This window comes from Sparus aurata, chromosome 3, assembly GCF_900880675.1.
Source record: "Sparus aurata chromosome 3, fSpaAur1.1, whole genome shotgun sequence".
Taxonomy (NCBI): domain Eukaryota; kingdom Metazoa; phylum Chordata; class Actinopteri; order Spariformes; family Sparidae; genus Sparus; species Sparus aurata.
This window is the reverse complement of record NC_044189.1, coordinates 4,705,302-4,719,772: the sequence shown is the minus strand read 5'-3', so window position 1 is coordinate 4,719,772 and position 14,471 is coordinate 4,705,302. Positions and strand designations below refer to the sequence as shown.

The window sequence follows — 14,471 nt, the reverse complement described above, 5'->3', positions numbered from 1 at the left end:
ATGTGTCAGTATGAGTTCTGCTGGTCCAATGAAAGAAATTAGCACATGCACACTCTGTTGTGTTTGCATGCCTGCCACTATGTGCTGCATCTTAATCTGCTGTGTGTGTGTGTGTGTGTGTGTGTGTGTTTGTGTGTGTGTGTGCACCCTCTTTGTATTTTCCCCTCACCAGTCTCTCTCTCCAGTGCATTAGGACTCTGGCAGGCAGGCTTTTTAGAGCCCAGAAGTCGATTCCCGGCGTCCAATTTACAAAAGCAGCACCGCAGCGTAAACAAGAACCAAGATGGCCGCCTGTCTGTCCGTCCGAGGCTTTCTCTGATAATTAGGACCTATTTTTAAATGTCTCGGAGCCCACTGACTGGCCGGACCGGCTGCTGCCACTGTTCGCCTTTTCTATATTTATTTCCCAGGAAAACAACATGTACCACGGCAGCAGGCGGAGGAACAAGTGTTTTTAGAGGAGAGAGGAAGGAAACTCACAAACCAACAACAACAATCTCGTCTTGTCTTCATCTTTGTGGGTCGCTCACACACACACACTCACTGGTCCATTAACGATGACGGGCTGGTGGAAGATAAAAGTGCTGAGAGATCATTTCATACACTCTGCTGTCCTGAACAAGGAGGATTTGAGTCAGATAAAGATAGATGAAAGCACGTTTCTCACCCTTTTTAGAGCTAAAAATTACTGCTGTCTGTCTCTTTACAGAGCACTAAAAATAAACTCCAGCACTGACGATTACTCGACATCTTAAAGAGCAGCGGCTCTCGAGCACTCCGACGATCATGTAAGCGATAACGGCGACGCGCTTTTCATGCAGATGTCTTCTGATGAGAACGCTCTGCAGTAATTACACGTGGCGGAGAGTAATTTTTGACAACGGAGGAAGGTAATAATTTGTGGAGATACAAATGATTTTAGATTAAGTCTAATTGGCCAGAGAGTTTCCTCTTTTGAGAGCTCAATCATGAAACTGTCATTAACTTCAGTGGGAGAATGTGTGAATGGAGCATGTGTGTTGAGGGGGAGGAGGAGGAGGGGAAGAAAAAAAGTTGGCAGACACGTTTCTGAAGAACAAACCCCAGCGGTAATTATCATCCATCCCCCTCCGGGCAGCAGAGGGAGGCGGCGGGAAATGAAAAGTTTTGCTGTTTGCCACAATTAGGAGGAGAAATTACAAGATGTGAATTCGAGCAACAGCGAGAGGAGTGAAGTACATGTTTATTCACAGCGGTTCATTACTCATCTTCAGAGGCGCTGGATGCTGATTCAAAGTGGGACATGAATTGTTCTCATTTTTTTACGACAGTGTGGTAAAGATGGAGGAGGAGGAGGAGGAAGAGCGAGGTGCGGTGGAGGTAAATAGGAAAAAAGAGAGGAATCATTTTCAGCTGACAAATAAAGGAAGAAACAATCTTTTAAACATATTTTTAGCCTCTAACAATAAACAGTTACATAACGCTGCATTTCTTTTTTTTGACAATAAACATAATTGGTTTCAGTGAGTCATTAAAAAGGCTCAATGTCATAGTTTATAGCAATTTTAATGTATTACGCACTTTCTTAAAGGCCATGTGAGTTGATTTTACAATGATGTGAATACGTGAGACCTCCCCGTCTCTCTCTGTTGACTACACGAGACGTTTGACGATTTCTTGTTTAAGTTGTTTAACGCTGATGGACTGTGGATTTCTTTGAGAGAGAGCAATGGTAGCTAATGTCGGTTTAGAAATGGAGTCTGAGTACATAAACTTATAAACCGACTTCCAGCACAGACAGAAGTTTCACATTGCCCCTGTAAATTGACAAATTAATGAATCTATACTTTAACAGAGTCCCGTCAGTGACATGTCTTTTTCAACCACACATGGTCAGTGGTGACAGAACATCACATCCGTCAAGAAAACATGAAGCTTTTAAAGTTTTATTGTTTAGGTGCGGAAATGGCATCAAATTAAGCTCAGATTATTAAAAGTAAAGTCAGTGCTAATTATGTAAAGTGTCCTTTCATCATTCTATTATCTGCTCTCTTACTGTTATAAAACTAAATCTGTAAACAGCATTTTAAATGTATTAAGGCCGTGATGGAATCTAATTTAATAGGACGTAATCCCCTCGACAAAGTCTCTAACATCAATGGAGCCGAGGTGTTTTGTGATTTACCATCACAGAGAACCAATCACGGTAATCAAACATCAACAATCTGATTAAAAAAAGCACAGAAAAGGCTCTACTTCTTGAGGAGGTGAAATTCTGGAGCCAGATTTGCGTTAATTTTACAGAGGAGCAATAGAAAGCATCCTGACTGGAAACATCACAAACTGCTGTGGTTCATCACAAGACAGGAAGGCTCTACAGTGGGAGATTGAAACTGCCCGGAACATCACTGGTACCATCTACAGACCACCATCGTCATTGATCAAGTGAGATGTCTGCACAGAGCCCAAAGATACAAAAAGATGACGCCCACCCAGCTACAGTCTGTCCACTCTGCTGCCAGCTGACAACAGATACAGAAGTATCTGCTGCCTTACCACCAGACTAGACAGCAGCTTCACTCCCAACAGCAGCTTCACTCCCCACAGCAGCTTCACTCCCAACAGCAGCTTTACTCCCCAGAGCAGCTTCACTCCCCACAGCAGCTTTACTCCCCAGAGCAGCTTTACTCCCAATTTACAAAACAGACAGTTTTTTCTGTGAATGCAGCAAAGGATTCAAACTGAGTCTGTATTTGAAAGTTAAAAATAAGGTTGGAAACACTTTTTGATCACAGATTAATCTTCTACTACACAAGTGCATCAGCTTCTTTTACGGCAGAGCCACGACGCTTCACCTCACCAAAACACTTTAACAGTTTAACATCTGGTGTTTGAATAACCTTGGTAAGCCAGTAAAGGTCAAAAACCCAATTGGGTGGCAGAAGCTTGGACTGTAGGGTCTTGGCTTTGGGACGTATGGTAGACTGTTGCTTGGACCGGTCAGTATGGAGTGTGGACTGGTTGCTGTAGAGGTGCCAGTTCACCTGCCGGGCACTGCAGAGATGCCCTTGAGGAAGACACTGAACTCTGCTCCGAGCTCCTGATTCCTGGACGGCCCATCGCTCAGACAGATGGATAAATAGCACTACAGGTGGTTTTATTCTTTCCATAAGTGGATAAACGAGCTGTTCTCAGAGGAAAATAAGGTCTGAGAACACTGTTTGAAACTGGAAAAGTGGCAGGGTCCGCCACATATAAAAACAGTAAAACAGCTTTAACTGTGTCGTCCTTTAAAGGTCAGTTTGTTCACTCAGACATGAAAACGTTCTTCTTTTGTTTATTTAGTTTATGAAGTTATTAAGTCATTCATTGCTTCCCTAAAACTACACAATGCACCTTTAACTTCATTACACAGCCGACTGATGATGCATCTTCAAGTCACTAAAACTTTAAATTAAAAAGAACAATATTTCCCAAGCAGACACTTCAGACGTGTTACTCTTCAGGCTTGTACATGAACTCTGTGCACATTATGTAACTATGCAGAGAAGCCAAACAAAAGATCTCAACGTGTTTCTGCTGCGGGTTAATGAGCCGCCACAAGTTTTTTTTTTTTTTTGTAATCGTTCACAAACAAAAAATTAACAACCTCAGCCAAAGCAGTCAGCAAGTGTTCATACTGTAACAATGGGTCATGGACTATTTTAAAGATTAGAGTCAGTTTCTAGGTGACCAGCTGATTGATTAATGAGCTAATTGTTTCCAGTATACCTGAGCAGTGCAGGTGTTAAATACACCGTCAGATCTGAGAGAGGAAAAGCAGGAGATGAAGTGGATGAGCAGAGAAAGATGGGGAGGGAGAGGAGGAGAGAGGAAAAGAAGGAAGGGCAGGCTCGGGGAGGGATGAGGAGAGAGGGAGGTGGGAGAGGACGCGAGGGGACGGGGGACAAGGTGGGCGAGGAGAGACGACGAGTGACAGAGGGAGGGAAATAATAAAGCAGCGTGTGCGTAAAAGGTGGAGGAGGAACCATCCCACCACGGGCAACTTAGTTTAGCATTCAACACGTGTCGCGAGGAAGTGATGAGGGGAGAGAGAGAGAGGGAGATGGAGGGAGGGAGGGAGGGAGAGAGAGAGAGGTAGAGAGACGTTGCTAGGTGACAGAGCGTACATACTGAATTTTAACAAAATAAGGGGAGAGGAGAGAGTGAGTGAGAGGGACAGAGAGGCAGCAGGCAGCAACATGTAGCCTCTCCGAGTGGAGGAAAAGGTCCAAACTGTGCTGCGCGCGTGATTATCTGCCCCCTTTTTCTTCTTCTTCTTCTTTTTTTTTTTTTTTTTTGGTGAAGAAGAGGAGGGAGGAAGGTGGTGACATGTTTTCGTTTCATCCCGAGGACGTTACCCCGCAACATTAGAATCGATCAGGGCTCTTATGCCGCAGGAAATGTCCAGCGGAGGGAGGATGATGGACGGATGGATTGTGGTGCACGGACACAAGACGCGGAGAGCAAAAAGAGAGGAAGAAGAGGAAGAAGAGTGCAGCCGGGCTCCTGAACACAGTGAGTACAATGTTTCCCCTGTCTCATCCTGGACCCTCCGCTCGTCTCCTGCTCTGTGTCTCACGCTGAAGGTGAAAATGTTGCGCCGCGTCTCAGACAAACTGTCTCCGGCGGTGCCCTTCACATCCCGGGGCTGCCGCCGCTGCATCCCTCGGAGGGGCCGGCCGTGCATGTGTGTGCACCGCCGGGCTCCCTCAGCCGGGGCTCGCGCTGTCACGGACAGGACGCAGCCGGGCCGGTGCGCGAGGCTTTGACCCCTCTGTCATTGATGCGCGTGCGTGCCGACATGGCCGTGTGTGTGTGTGTGTGTGTGTGTGTGGCTGTCTTTTTCACCCAGACGCGCGCACACACACACATACACATGTGCGGACCGGTGCGCAGTCCCCTCCATCCCGCCTCGCATCTGTCCGTCTGTCGCGCTCCAAGTCAGAACTCAACTTGCAGCCAGATGTGGTTCTGGTTCGGATGTGACATTTTGTGCGAGCAGCCGCAGACGTGACTGCAGCGTGCAGGCATTTGCATTCTGCAATTTCCCAACCGGTTGTTGCGCATATGTGCGTTCTGCCCTCTCCAGCGGCTGCCTTGACCGCACCGAGAGGACTCACATCTCCCCTCCCCTCCTCCTCCCCTCCTCCCCCTCTCTTTCTCCCCCTTTCAGTATTATTAGCTGTAGGGCAGCTATCAGATCCAGGATCAGTCTCTCTCTCTTTCTGTATGTGTGTGTGCGCACATCAGCAGCTGGTGCACCAGCGAGCAGCAGGCTGCGTGTGTGGAGATCACTCCCCAGGACAGACAGGGGAAATTGGGATTCAGTGCTGGGAGCATGCACCCCTTCATCCACCCTCCTCCTCCTCATCCTCCCCTGCCACCACCACAACACAATTCCTCAAAGCAAATATGAAACACTGATGATGATGATGATGATGTAGTTTCACTTCTGTGTGTGTGTGTGTGTGTGTGTGTGTGTGTGAGTGATTCAACAGTTTGAATTGGATTTCCAGTCATGTAGTGTTTCTCTACACACGGCGGCCTGTATGAGTGTTTCCTGCTGATATATGGTGGAGCCTGTAATGGAGTTACATGGCAGAGTGGGAGCTGCCGGTCAGTGTGAAATTAGCAGAAAAACACTCTTATTTTCTCCGTCTGCTCACCTGTTAGGTGCTGTGAATGCACGGAAAGGACTGTGCAGAGATGCTCTCCGACTTCTCTCCTCTGAGAAATCCCACCTGCTCGGATATCTGACATCCAGCGTCTGTAAAATATAAACTACAGGTTTCCTCCTTTGCGTCAGTAGCTGTGCAGTGCTCTCCATCTCAGCTGATAGTAACCATGCCGACAACCTGAATTCTGCGTTGATTGACATCTTGGACATGTTTGTGTGACCTTGTGCCCCTGCTAGTAGTAGAGGAAAAAAAAAACAGCATCTTGGCTGCACTGTTTTCCTGCCTCCACCATTTTGAGGCCGCAGACTGCTGAGGCAGCAGAGTTCTGGTGGCTCTGCTTCTGAGGCCAGCAGACCGTTTGGCTCGATCCGAGCATTTTTTATCTCTTGTTAGATACTCGAGCCGGACAAGGTGTGATGGATAAAGACGGTGGCTTCCTGGCTGAGACCCTCGAAGGCTGCGAGGCTTATTCAATATTCACTCTCGCTTTCTCTTACCTGTTTCTTTTTTTAATTTTTGAGGCCGTCTGTGCAGCCGAGGCATCGCGCGAGCCTCGGGTCACCCACGCCGCCTTTCGTCAAAAAAAAAAAAGTGATATGGATACGGGTGGCTCTCTTCATGTCAGGCGCCTTTTAAAATGAAATGAAAGGATAAAGATGGCGACTAGAGCTGCTGTCAGACTCACTGTGGCTCTGACTGTGATAGACAAAGTGGTTCAACAGGAGGAGAAGTGAAACACGACCGGAGCTGCACATGATCTCAGCGATGGCATTTTAAAGATCCTGAATCTATCTTGTTCTCTCCAAGCTGCTCAGTTAGTAACCTGAGAACCAGCACCATGAATCGATTTTAGCTGTTTCATAGTGGATGTGGCTGCACTAGTCTGATCATATTTAAGCTAGTTTCTTAAATGTGAACGTTTTCTGGTGTCTTTAAACTGAATATCTTTGGTTTGTGGACGTCATTCTGGACTTTGGGAAACTCTGATCGACATTTTTCACCATTTTCTGACTTGTTATACTAAACAACAATTGATCAAGTTGTCAGTTGTGACCAGATGGTTGCTCTTCGTTTTAAAAAATGATGTTTAAAATGTTTAAAAGCAGAGATGGATGACAAAGTAAAAGAGGAATCTGAAGCAGTGAGTGAGGAAACATCGAATGTAGATTATATTTACATCCAGTGGAGATTCAGGCAGGAGCCCAGAGCTCTCGTCCAATCACAGACCTGCAGTTAAAGCTCACATTTGTATTAAACATAACCATAATGTGCAGATATTGTGAAAGTTTGCCTGTGGATGTCACCTGGGATTTTGCAGCATCATCCAGTATTGAAGTTCATGATGGACAGCTGTTTTTGTCACGACGGTGGTGCAAAACTTTTCCATTCCACGTGTTGTTTTTTTTGTTTTTTCCAACATTTAATTGAAGTTCTTCTTGTAGCTGAGTTGCAGCAGAAAACAGCTCAGCCTCGTTTTCCCCTCGGGGATTCAAAAGACGGGACGGTTGGTTTTTTTCAGGTTGTCGCTCGAGCTCCTGAACATCAGAAGAAATTTGATTAGAGTCGAACAGCAGCAGCAGCATGTTTGCTTCTTTTCTTTAAGCCTTTATATCTCGCGTTTGACTCCCTGTTTGTGGGTTAATGTATGTGATTATGTGGATCAGATGCTGTGGCCTTCACAGTCAGCAGGTCCGTACTAGCTGTTGGCGTGCTGATACAGGTATTACAGAGTAAAGGATTCCAATATCAACATATATATTCACATGTTTCATGCATGTGGTTCTCGAACATTAACGGAAGCAGTTTAGAAATAAATGTGACATCAATGTAGAGAACGTTAACTTCACTGGAATCACCTGAAGCACCTTTATTGGCATTATAATCTCAAAAAAGTGCATATTGGACAACATGTGTAGGGAAACTGATGAATCTGTGAGGGTAGTCTCACAGAAAGACACTAAATTAAGGAATGTGTCTTGAAGAATGATGTTGGTATCTGATCTGTGAGTACTGGAGCTGTTGACACCAACACGTCACCGAGACACTTCATGTTGGCTTTTCTACCCAATTGGCAGAATAAATGTTAGCAAAGTACATTACTGCAATCCCACAGAAAAGTTTTGGGTTGTTTAACTTCAGTTTTTCTGTTCCTCTTGTCTCAACGCTGTGCTTTTTCTCTGGTCAGGTTTAGGCAGTGGTGTGCACAGACTTTTTGAAGGGCAGGGGCGAAAAGAAGGGCATTTTGGCGCGCGTTTTGGCTCCCAAGAGGGCACTTGAGCGGGCGTTTTGGCTCCAAAGAGGGCACTTTAGCGCTCGTTTTGGCTCCCAAGAGGGCACTTGAGCGGGCGTTTTGGCTCCAAAGAGGGCACTTTAGCGCGCGTTTTGGCTCCAAAGAGGGCACTTTAGCGCTCGTTTTGGCTCCCAAGAGGGCACTTGAGCGGGCGTTTTGGCTCCAAAGAGGGCACTTTAGTGCGCGTTTTGCCACCCAAGATGGCAGTTTATCATGTTTTAACCAGCCAAGGGGGCAATTTAGTCTAATCTCTAGCACCCCCCTTGTGCACACCACTGGGTTTAGGCACAAACACCACTTGGTTAGGTTCAGGAAAACATCATGAACTGGCTGAAAACGCCTGGAGATGGTTCGATGTTAATCGCCGAAAACACGTCTGGAAACGTCCCCACAGACTCAAATCACGCCGCCTCCTTACTTCCACCTCCTGATGTAAAAAGTGCGTATCTGTGGTTTGCAGAAACCTTCACTTCTAACATTATACCTTGTTTTTTTCCCTTAATTTGTTCCTAATCTGTATATTTCCCTCAACCAATTATCCATATGGAGCGCTGGAAGGAATGTTAATGAGCAAACTTTGAGAAGAAGACACTTGTTCTCTGTTTTTTAAAAAATGAAGCCAGTTGCTGCAGACAGATTACCCAGAAAAGAGGCGACTGAAACCAACAACTTTTCTTCAGCTGTGAGGCGACGCTGCTCCGCGCTGCAGGGTCGTAAAGTTCAGCAGTTACAAATTAACACGATCATTCATTCCTGTAATATTCATGCTTTTTTTTTCTTTTTTTTTTACAAAGTTGCTGCAGCAGAGCATTAAAATTTACAGTACATGTCCACAGACGGCAAAGTAATGGTGTCTTTTTAACTGTACAGGATGAGCTGTAAACGAAACAGTCATTTAAACCTTCACATTTTAAGGAGTATTGGAGTGAAGCTGCTGTCAAATAAACAACGTATAAACTCCTCCACCTTTGCATCGCTCGTGAGTCAGACGGGAACGTGAACTTGATTTAACGCATGTATAATTAGAGAGCGATTTGATTGTTGAACATATTAGATTATCTATACTTCGTTAATGCCGCCAGCGTTTTTCAAAGAGCTCCCGCCTCCACAGCGACACCCACCTGTAGGCTCCCCTGCTGAGAACAGAAACATTAATGCTGTTATATTCTACATTTACATAATACTCAGGTCTGTATGAGGAGGCTGACTGAACCGCTGCTCAGGTGGGTGACAGATTTTTGATTCACCTGAATCATCTCAGCATATGATGTCCTGCAAAGACGGGTTCAATGGACACGTGTCTGATATCAGTTGCAGTTGATTTCCTTATATTCTTAGTTTGTATTTATGATTGTTGTAGGAAACACTGTTGCCTTGTGCACATGTAAATGATAGCAGACAGGATTACAGACGTGTTTGAGGTCCGATGTGATCGATCCAGTGGAATGTCAGCCTCGGTCTTGTTTTGTGTGGTTTTGTCCAACTGTTCCATCGATCCCAATAACATTTTACACATCATGTTAACCGCTGAGGCAGCAGCACAGTCCCAATCAGTCAGATGATCAGGCAACAGATGAACAAACCTATGTGGAAGAGGGAAAATAAAGCAGACTGTGCTGTACTTCATTACTGTACTTTTGAGGTATCTGTACGACACTGGCGTATTTATTTCCCCACATCTGAACACAGATATCTGAACTTTGTCCTCCTCACATTTTCAATAGTTGAGGTGGATTATGGATTATTTTTATTTGGCATCATCGTACGCTGCATCCCGGCATCACAAGTCTGATTTCAACCAATCAGTGCACATGAAGCATTGAAGACGTAGCAAGATGACACGAGGTTCAGTTAGCTTTGCACAGAAATGTCCTTCAGAGGCCGTACTTTCTACTTTTACCAGAGTCTTTGTTTCTTACAGTATCTGTACTTCTACTTGAGTAAAGAATGTGTGGAAGTTTGCCATCTCTGCTGACTAGTATTTGTTTTTGCCCGGACTGATTTCATGTGTGTTCACACCAAAACTGATTAAGATTTCGAGGCTCACACGCCATCATCAGAAAAAGGACCATATAGTTCTGACTGCAGAAGCAGTTTATTACAACAATGTTTATGTTTCTTTGCTTTGCAGCGACCTCTTGTGGTTGTAGTAATTATCACGTCTGCAAAGGAGGGAGTGAGGGGGGGAAGTGTAAAGAGCGATGATGTGAGCATAGAGAGGAAGACAGATTGGAGAGTTGTCTTGAACAAAAACAGGACTTTTGCGGTGTGAGGACATCGACCTCAACAGACACAAACATACGTAGTTTTGATATGAAGCTGTGTTGGGTGAAGCCAGTTGTTCTCATGTGTCTCGCCCCTTCACATGTTATTCTAGTGTTGTTGGCGTGTCCTCAGATCTTGGCACTTATTGTAAAATGTCATCAAAACCAAACCAATGTACGACTCAAGTTGTTTAACAGGTGGTATTGTTTTAAACGGTTGTTGAGACTTCTGGGTAGATCGTGTCAACAGATTGTAAAAATTAGTTTTTGATGCATGTATGTTGATGTGCTGCTTCTTCAAGAACGCCTCGATGTTCTGCGAGAAGCAACAGTGTGAGAAAAGAAAGAGGCGAGGGAGAGAAGAGGGGGAAGGAGGGCGAGGAGTCATGACACGAGATGGAAGGAGAGGTGGAATGAAGAGGCGCCGCTGTGTGAAACCTGCCGGCCGCTCTGCTGTGTCTCTCCCCGTGTTTGAATACAGCAGTGGAAGTTGTCATGTGTCATCACTTCCCACAATCCATCACAGGGTGGCGAGTGGCGAGGCAGAGCGACAGGCAGGCAGACAGAGCGACTGAAGGCTGACGCTGCCCGTCTGCGCCTCTCTCTCTCTCTCTCTCTCGTCTTCCTGCTGTCAGTCTTCCTCTCTTGCCCCTTCGCCTCTTTGTCTCTGTCTCCTCGCCACAATCACACACATTTAATTGTGACACTAAGCCGTCTGAATACTTCATTTCATTCACATAATCCCCAAGTGTTGTTGAAACACACTCTCCTCTTTCGTGTGTGTGTGTGAGGGAGAGAGAGTGACATCATATCCACTGAAGGCTGCGGCAGGCTAAATGAGTTCAGCCATTTTGGGTCGTTTTTCAAGAGTCGGCTGGACTTTATTCTGGTTTCATTTTGTTTATTCGCTTCCTGTGAGCTTCCTCTCTTCCCTCCTCGGCCACAGCCTTTATTTCCTTTTCGTCCTTTTGTCTTTTCCCTCTACAACCTTGTGCCCTTGCCCTTTTTTCTTCCTTCTTCCTCCCTTGTCTTTTGGTATCTGTTTACTTCCTGGTGCAACTTCCCACCTTCCTTCCATCCTTCTCCTAAATTCCTTCCTTCACCGTTCAGCCTTTCCCATCCTCCACCCCTCCTGACTTTTCTTCCCTACTTCCTATCTCCCCTCCATGTTTCTCTTGTCCTTCCTTTCTATTTCCATTTCCTTTTGAACTCTATTTCCCTAGGCTCTTCCTTCCTTCCTTCCTCTTTCTTTCCTGTTTCCTCTCTTACTCCGGCCTTTCCTTCCTACTTCCTACCCTCCTTCTACTGTTCCTCTCACTTCAATCTCTTTTGTCTCTCCTTCCTTCTCTCCATCTTGTTTTTTCTTTACTTCCTTGTTTTCATCTTACTTCCTTTGTTATTATGTCTCCCCGTACTTCCTATTTCCCTTTTATCTTTCCTTCCTTACATCCTCCGTCCGTCCTGCTCTCCTCTCTTCATTCTTTTATGTCCTGTTCTCTCTCCCTCCAGTATCTTTTTTGCTGTTCTTCATTTTGGATTCTCTTTACTTCCCCGTACCCTTCATATTTCCACTATTTCCTCCATCTCCTCTCCTCTTTGTTCCCTTTATTCCGTCTCTGGCTTTTTACCTTTTTTCTCCACCAGTGCTTCTTTACATTATTTTCCTCCTAACCTCCCTTTCCTCGGTCGCTGTCCTTTATCCTTCCTCCCCTCTTTATATAAATCCCTCCTCTTCTTCCTCTTCCCTTCCAGTTTTGATCCATATCTCCTTCCTTCCTCCACATCGCTGTCCTCCCTCCCTCCCTCCCTCCCTCCCTCTTATATCCATCACTCCTCCTCTTCCTCTCGCTCGTTCCTCTCTTCCCTCCCTCCCACGGTCGGACCATTCATATCTGCTGCTTCTTTTTTTTTCTTTTCATTCTCTCTCTTTATCGGCACGCTCCATCAGCCTCTGTGAATGGATGCCTGAGAACAGGGAGATGAATGGACTTGCATTCATCTCTAGGTGTGTTTCATCACGCTTGGACATGACTCCCCTCCTCCTCCCCCCGTGTCCCGCCCACACACACACACACACACACACACACACACACACACACACACACACTCTCCTACAGCAGGTCTCAGGCCAGTTTCAACAGTGTGGAGAGGAAACTAAGTGGAGCAGCAGCCTGCAGTGTCAGATCTGGAGATATTGGTGTTAGGGTGGAGGAGGAAGAACAAAGAGGAAGGGGGGATGTAGGAATAAAGGAAAAGGTATCCAAGAGAAGGTAAAGGAAAGAGGAAAGGCTAAATGGCAGAGGGGAACAAAAGGATGAGGGTGGAATAAAAGAGGAAGACGGGAAGGAAGAGAGACAGGACGAGGAGATGGTGGTGGAAAGAAGCCAGTGGCTGGGAACTGTGCGAGACAAGATGCTGCAGTGTCAGAGTTAATCGATGCATGCAGAGTTAACATATGCCATTTGGTGGAAGCAGTACAATGTCAGGAGTGTGTGTGAGTGTGTGTGTGTGTGTGTGTGTGTGTGTGGACTCGGCTGGAGGCTGGAGAAACACAATGGAGAGGGAAACACACATGACCAGCCTCTTTTCTCCTCTCATAATGGAGTTCACGCGAGACGGACGTGAATCTTTACGACGTCTATTTAACGAGCCGTGGATTCAAACAGGGGTTCATTAAATCTGCTCTTTGATTTGACGCCGCCGATGGATTTGATAAAGTCTGAACACGGCGGTCTGGACGAACGTGCTCGTCACTGATCAGCATCCCAACTTTGTTTTCTGTTGTATTCGTCACCTCACAGCTGCTTCACATTCAAACACAGTCGATTGTCTTTTACTTCTTCTCCCGATCAGACGGGCTCAGAATTATCAGCATGTGTTGACCATCATTGAACTGTGCGGCCGCAGTGAAAACACCGCTTGTGGTGAATCCTCTGTTTTGGTTTTCCACCGACTCCCGAGGAGAATATCCGTCTGTTTATCTGCTGAACGCTCCACAATGTTCACAAGCGAGTCGCTGTCTTTGTCTCCTGATTGGTGGGTTTATGTGAGCTTTTGTTTGATGCATCTGAAAGTATGTTGATGATGCAGTCAGTCGGAGGGTTACTGGTTATTAAAACATTAAATATCCTGGAAATCAGCATCTACACATTGATTATTGTGTCTTTTCCTAAAAACAAAGAAGTATTTATATGGAGCCAGAACGGTGACTTTAAAATTTGGCATCCCAAAAAAAAATTGGCATTGAAAACAAAACCAGTACTGAAAAAAGAAACATTGTCATTGCAACACTTGTTACAATGACAATGCCTTCCCGCAGGCTGCTGCCATTACCTTCTCAAATGATATGCAAACCACGCTCTACTTGCCCCTCCCCTCAGGCCCCTCCCTCTCGACACCAAAACAGTGACAGAAAGTTGAAACTGAAAATCAGTGACACTGAAAAAAAACTGACATTGTAAAAAAATCTGTCACTGAAAAAAAAGTGACATGAAGAAAAAATCTGAAGATGGTCATTGAAAAATACAAAAAAATCCCAATAAAATAAATGATAAGATTTCAGATTTGAATTATTTGAATTACTTTCTTTTTCAATGCCAATACAACTGTTTTCAATACAAATGTTTCAATGACAATGTTTCTTTTTTCAGTACTGGTTTTGTTTTCAATGCCAATTTTTTTTTTTGGATGTTATCCCTGTGGAGTGATTTCTGACATGCATAATAAACAGAACTACACACAGGACATATAAAGATATTAAATGATAGACAAACGTTGATACAGCATTGAAGATACAGTGTGAAGGGTTTTGCTGGGACCGGTCGCCAGTTGGCAGCCATTTGAAAGCCTGATGTAGGACATAAGTGGGGTTCTGGAGGATGGAGCGGGCTTTTCAGAGCACGTGCTGCTCATGCAGAGATCAGAGAACAGAGAGGGGGAGCTGTGGTTTATTTTGGATTGTGTTGAAGTGAAACCAGCAGATGAACGGTGGAAGGAGCTGAACTTCCCTGAACTACTGACGTGTTTGCATGCTTGATTCGGCCCTCAGATCTCAGCCTGTCATCAACGAAGAGGCCGGGGATTTGTACTGGTGCTTCCATAAACTTCTCCTTGGTCTTGACGACATTTAGCTCCAAGCAGGAGCCGTCTCACCATTCCACAGATTCACTAAGTACTGCCTGACAGCTGCGGAGAGGGTAACAGTGGCTGGGAATCAAT

General features: G+C 45.3%; 1 protein-coding gene across 1 annotated transcript in view; it reads left to right on the top strand.

Moving 5' to 3' along the window:
• The first annotated feature begins 4,113 nt into the window (after positions 1-4,113).
• Positions 4,114-14,471, top strand: part of LOC115579192 (glutamate receptor ionotropic, NMDA 2D-like) — a 224,159-nt gene continuing 213,801 nt past the window's right edge. Inside the window, exon 1 of the mRNA XM_030412752.1 lies at positions 4,114-4,536. The gene's annotated coding sequence lies outside the window, so the exon portion shown is untranslated. The remainder of the gene's footprint in view (positions 4,537-14,471) is intronic.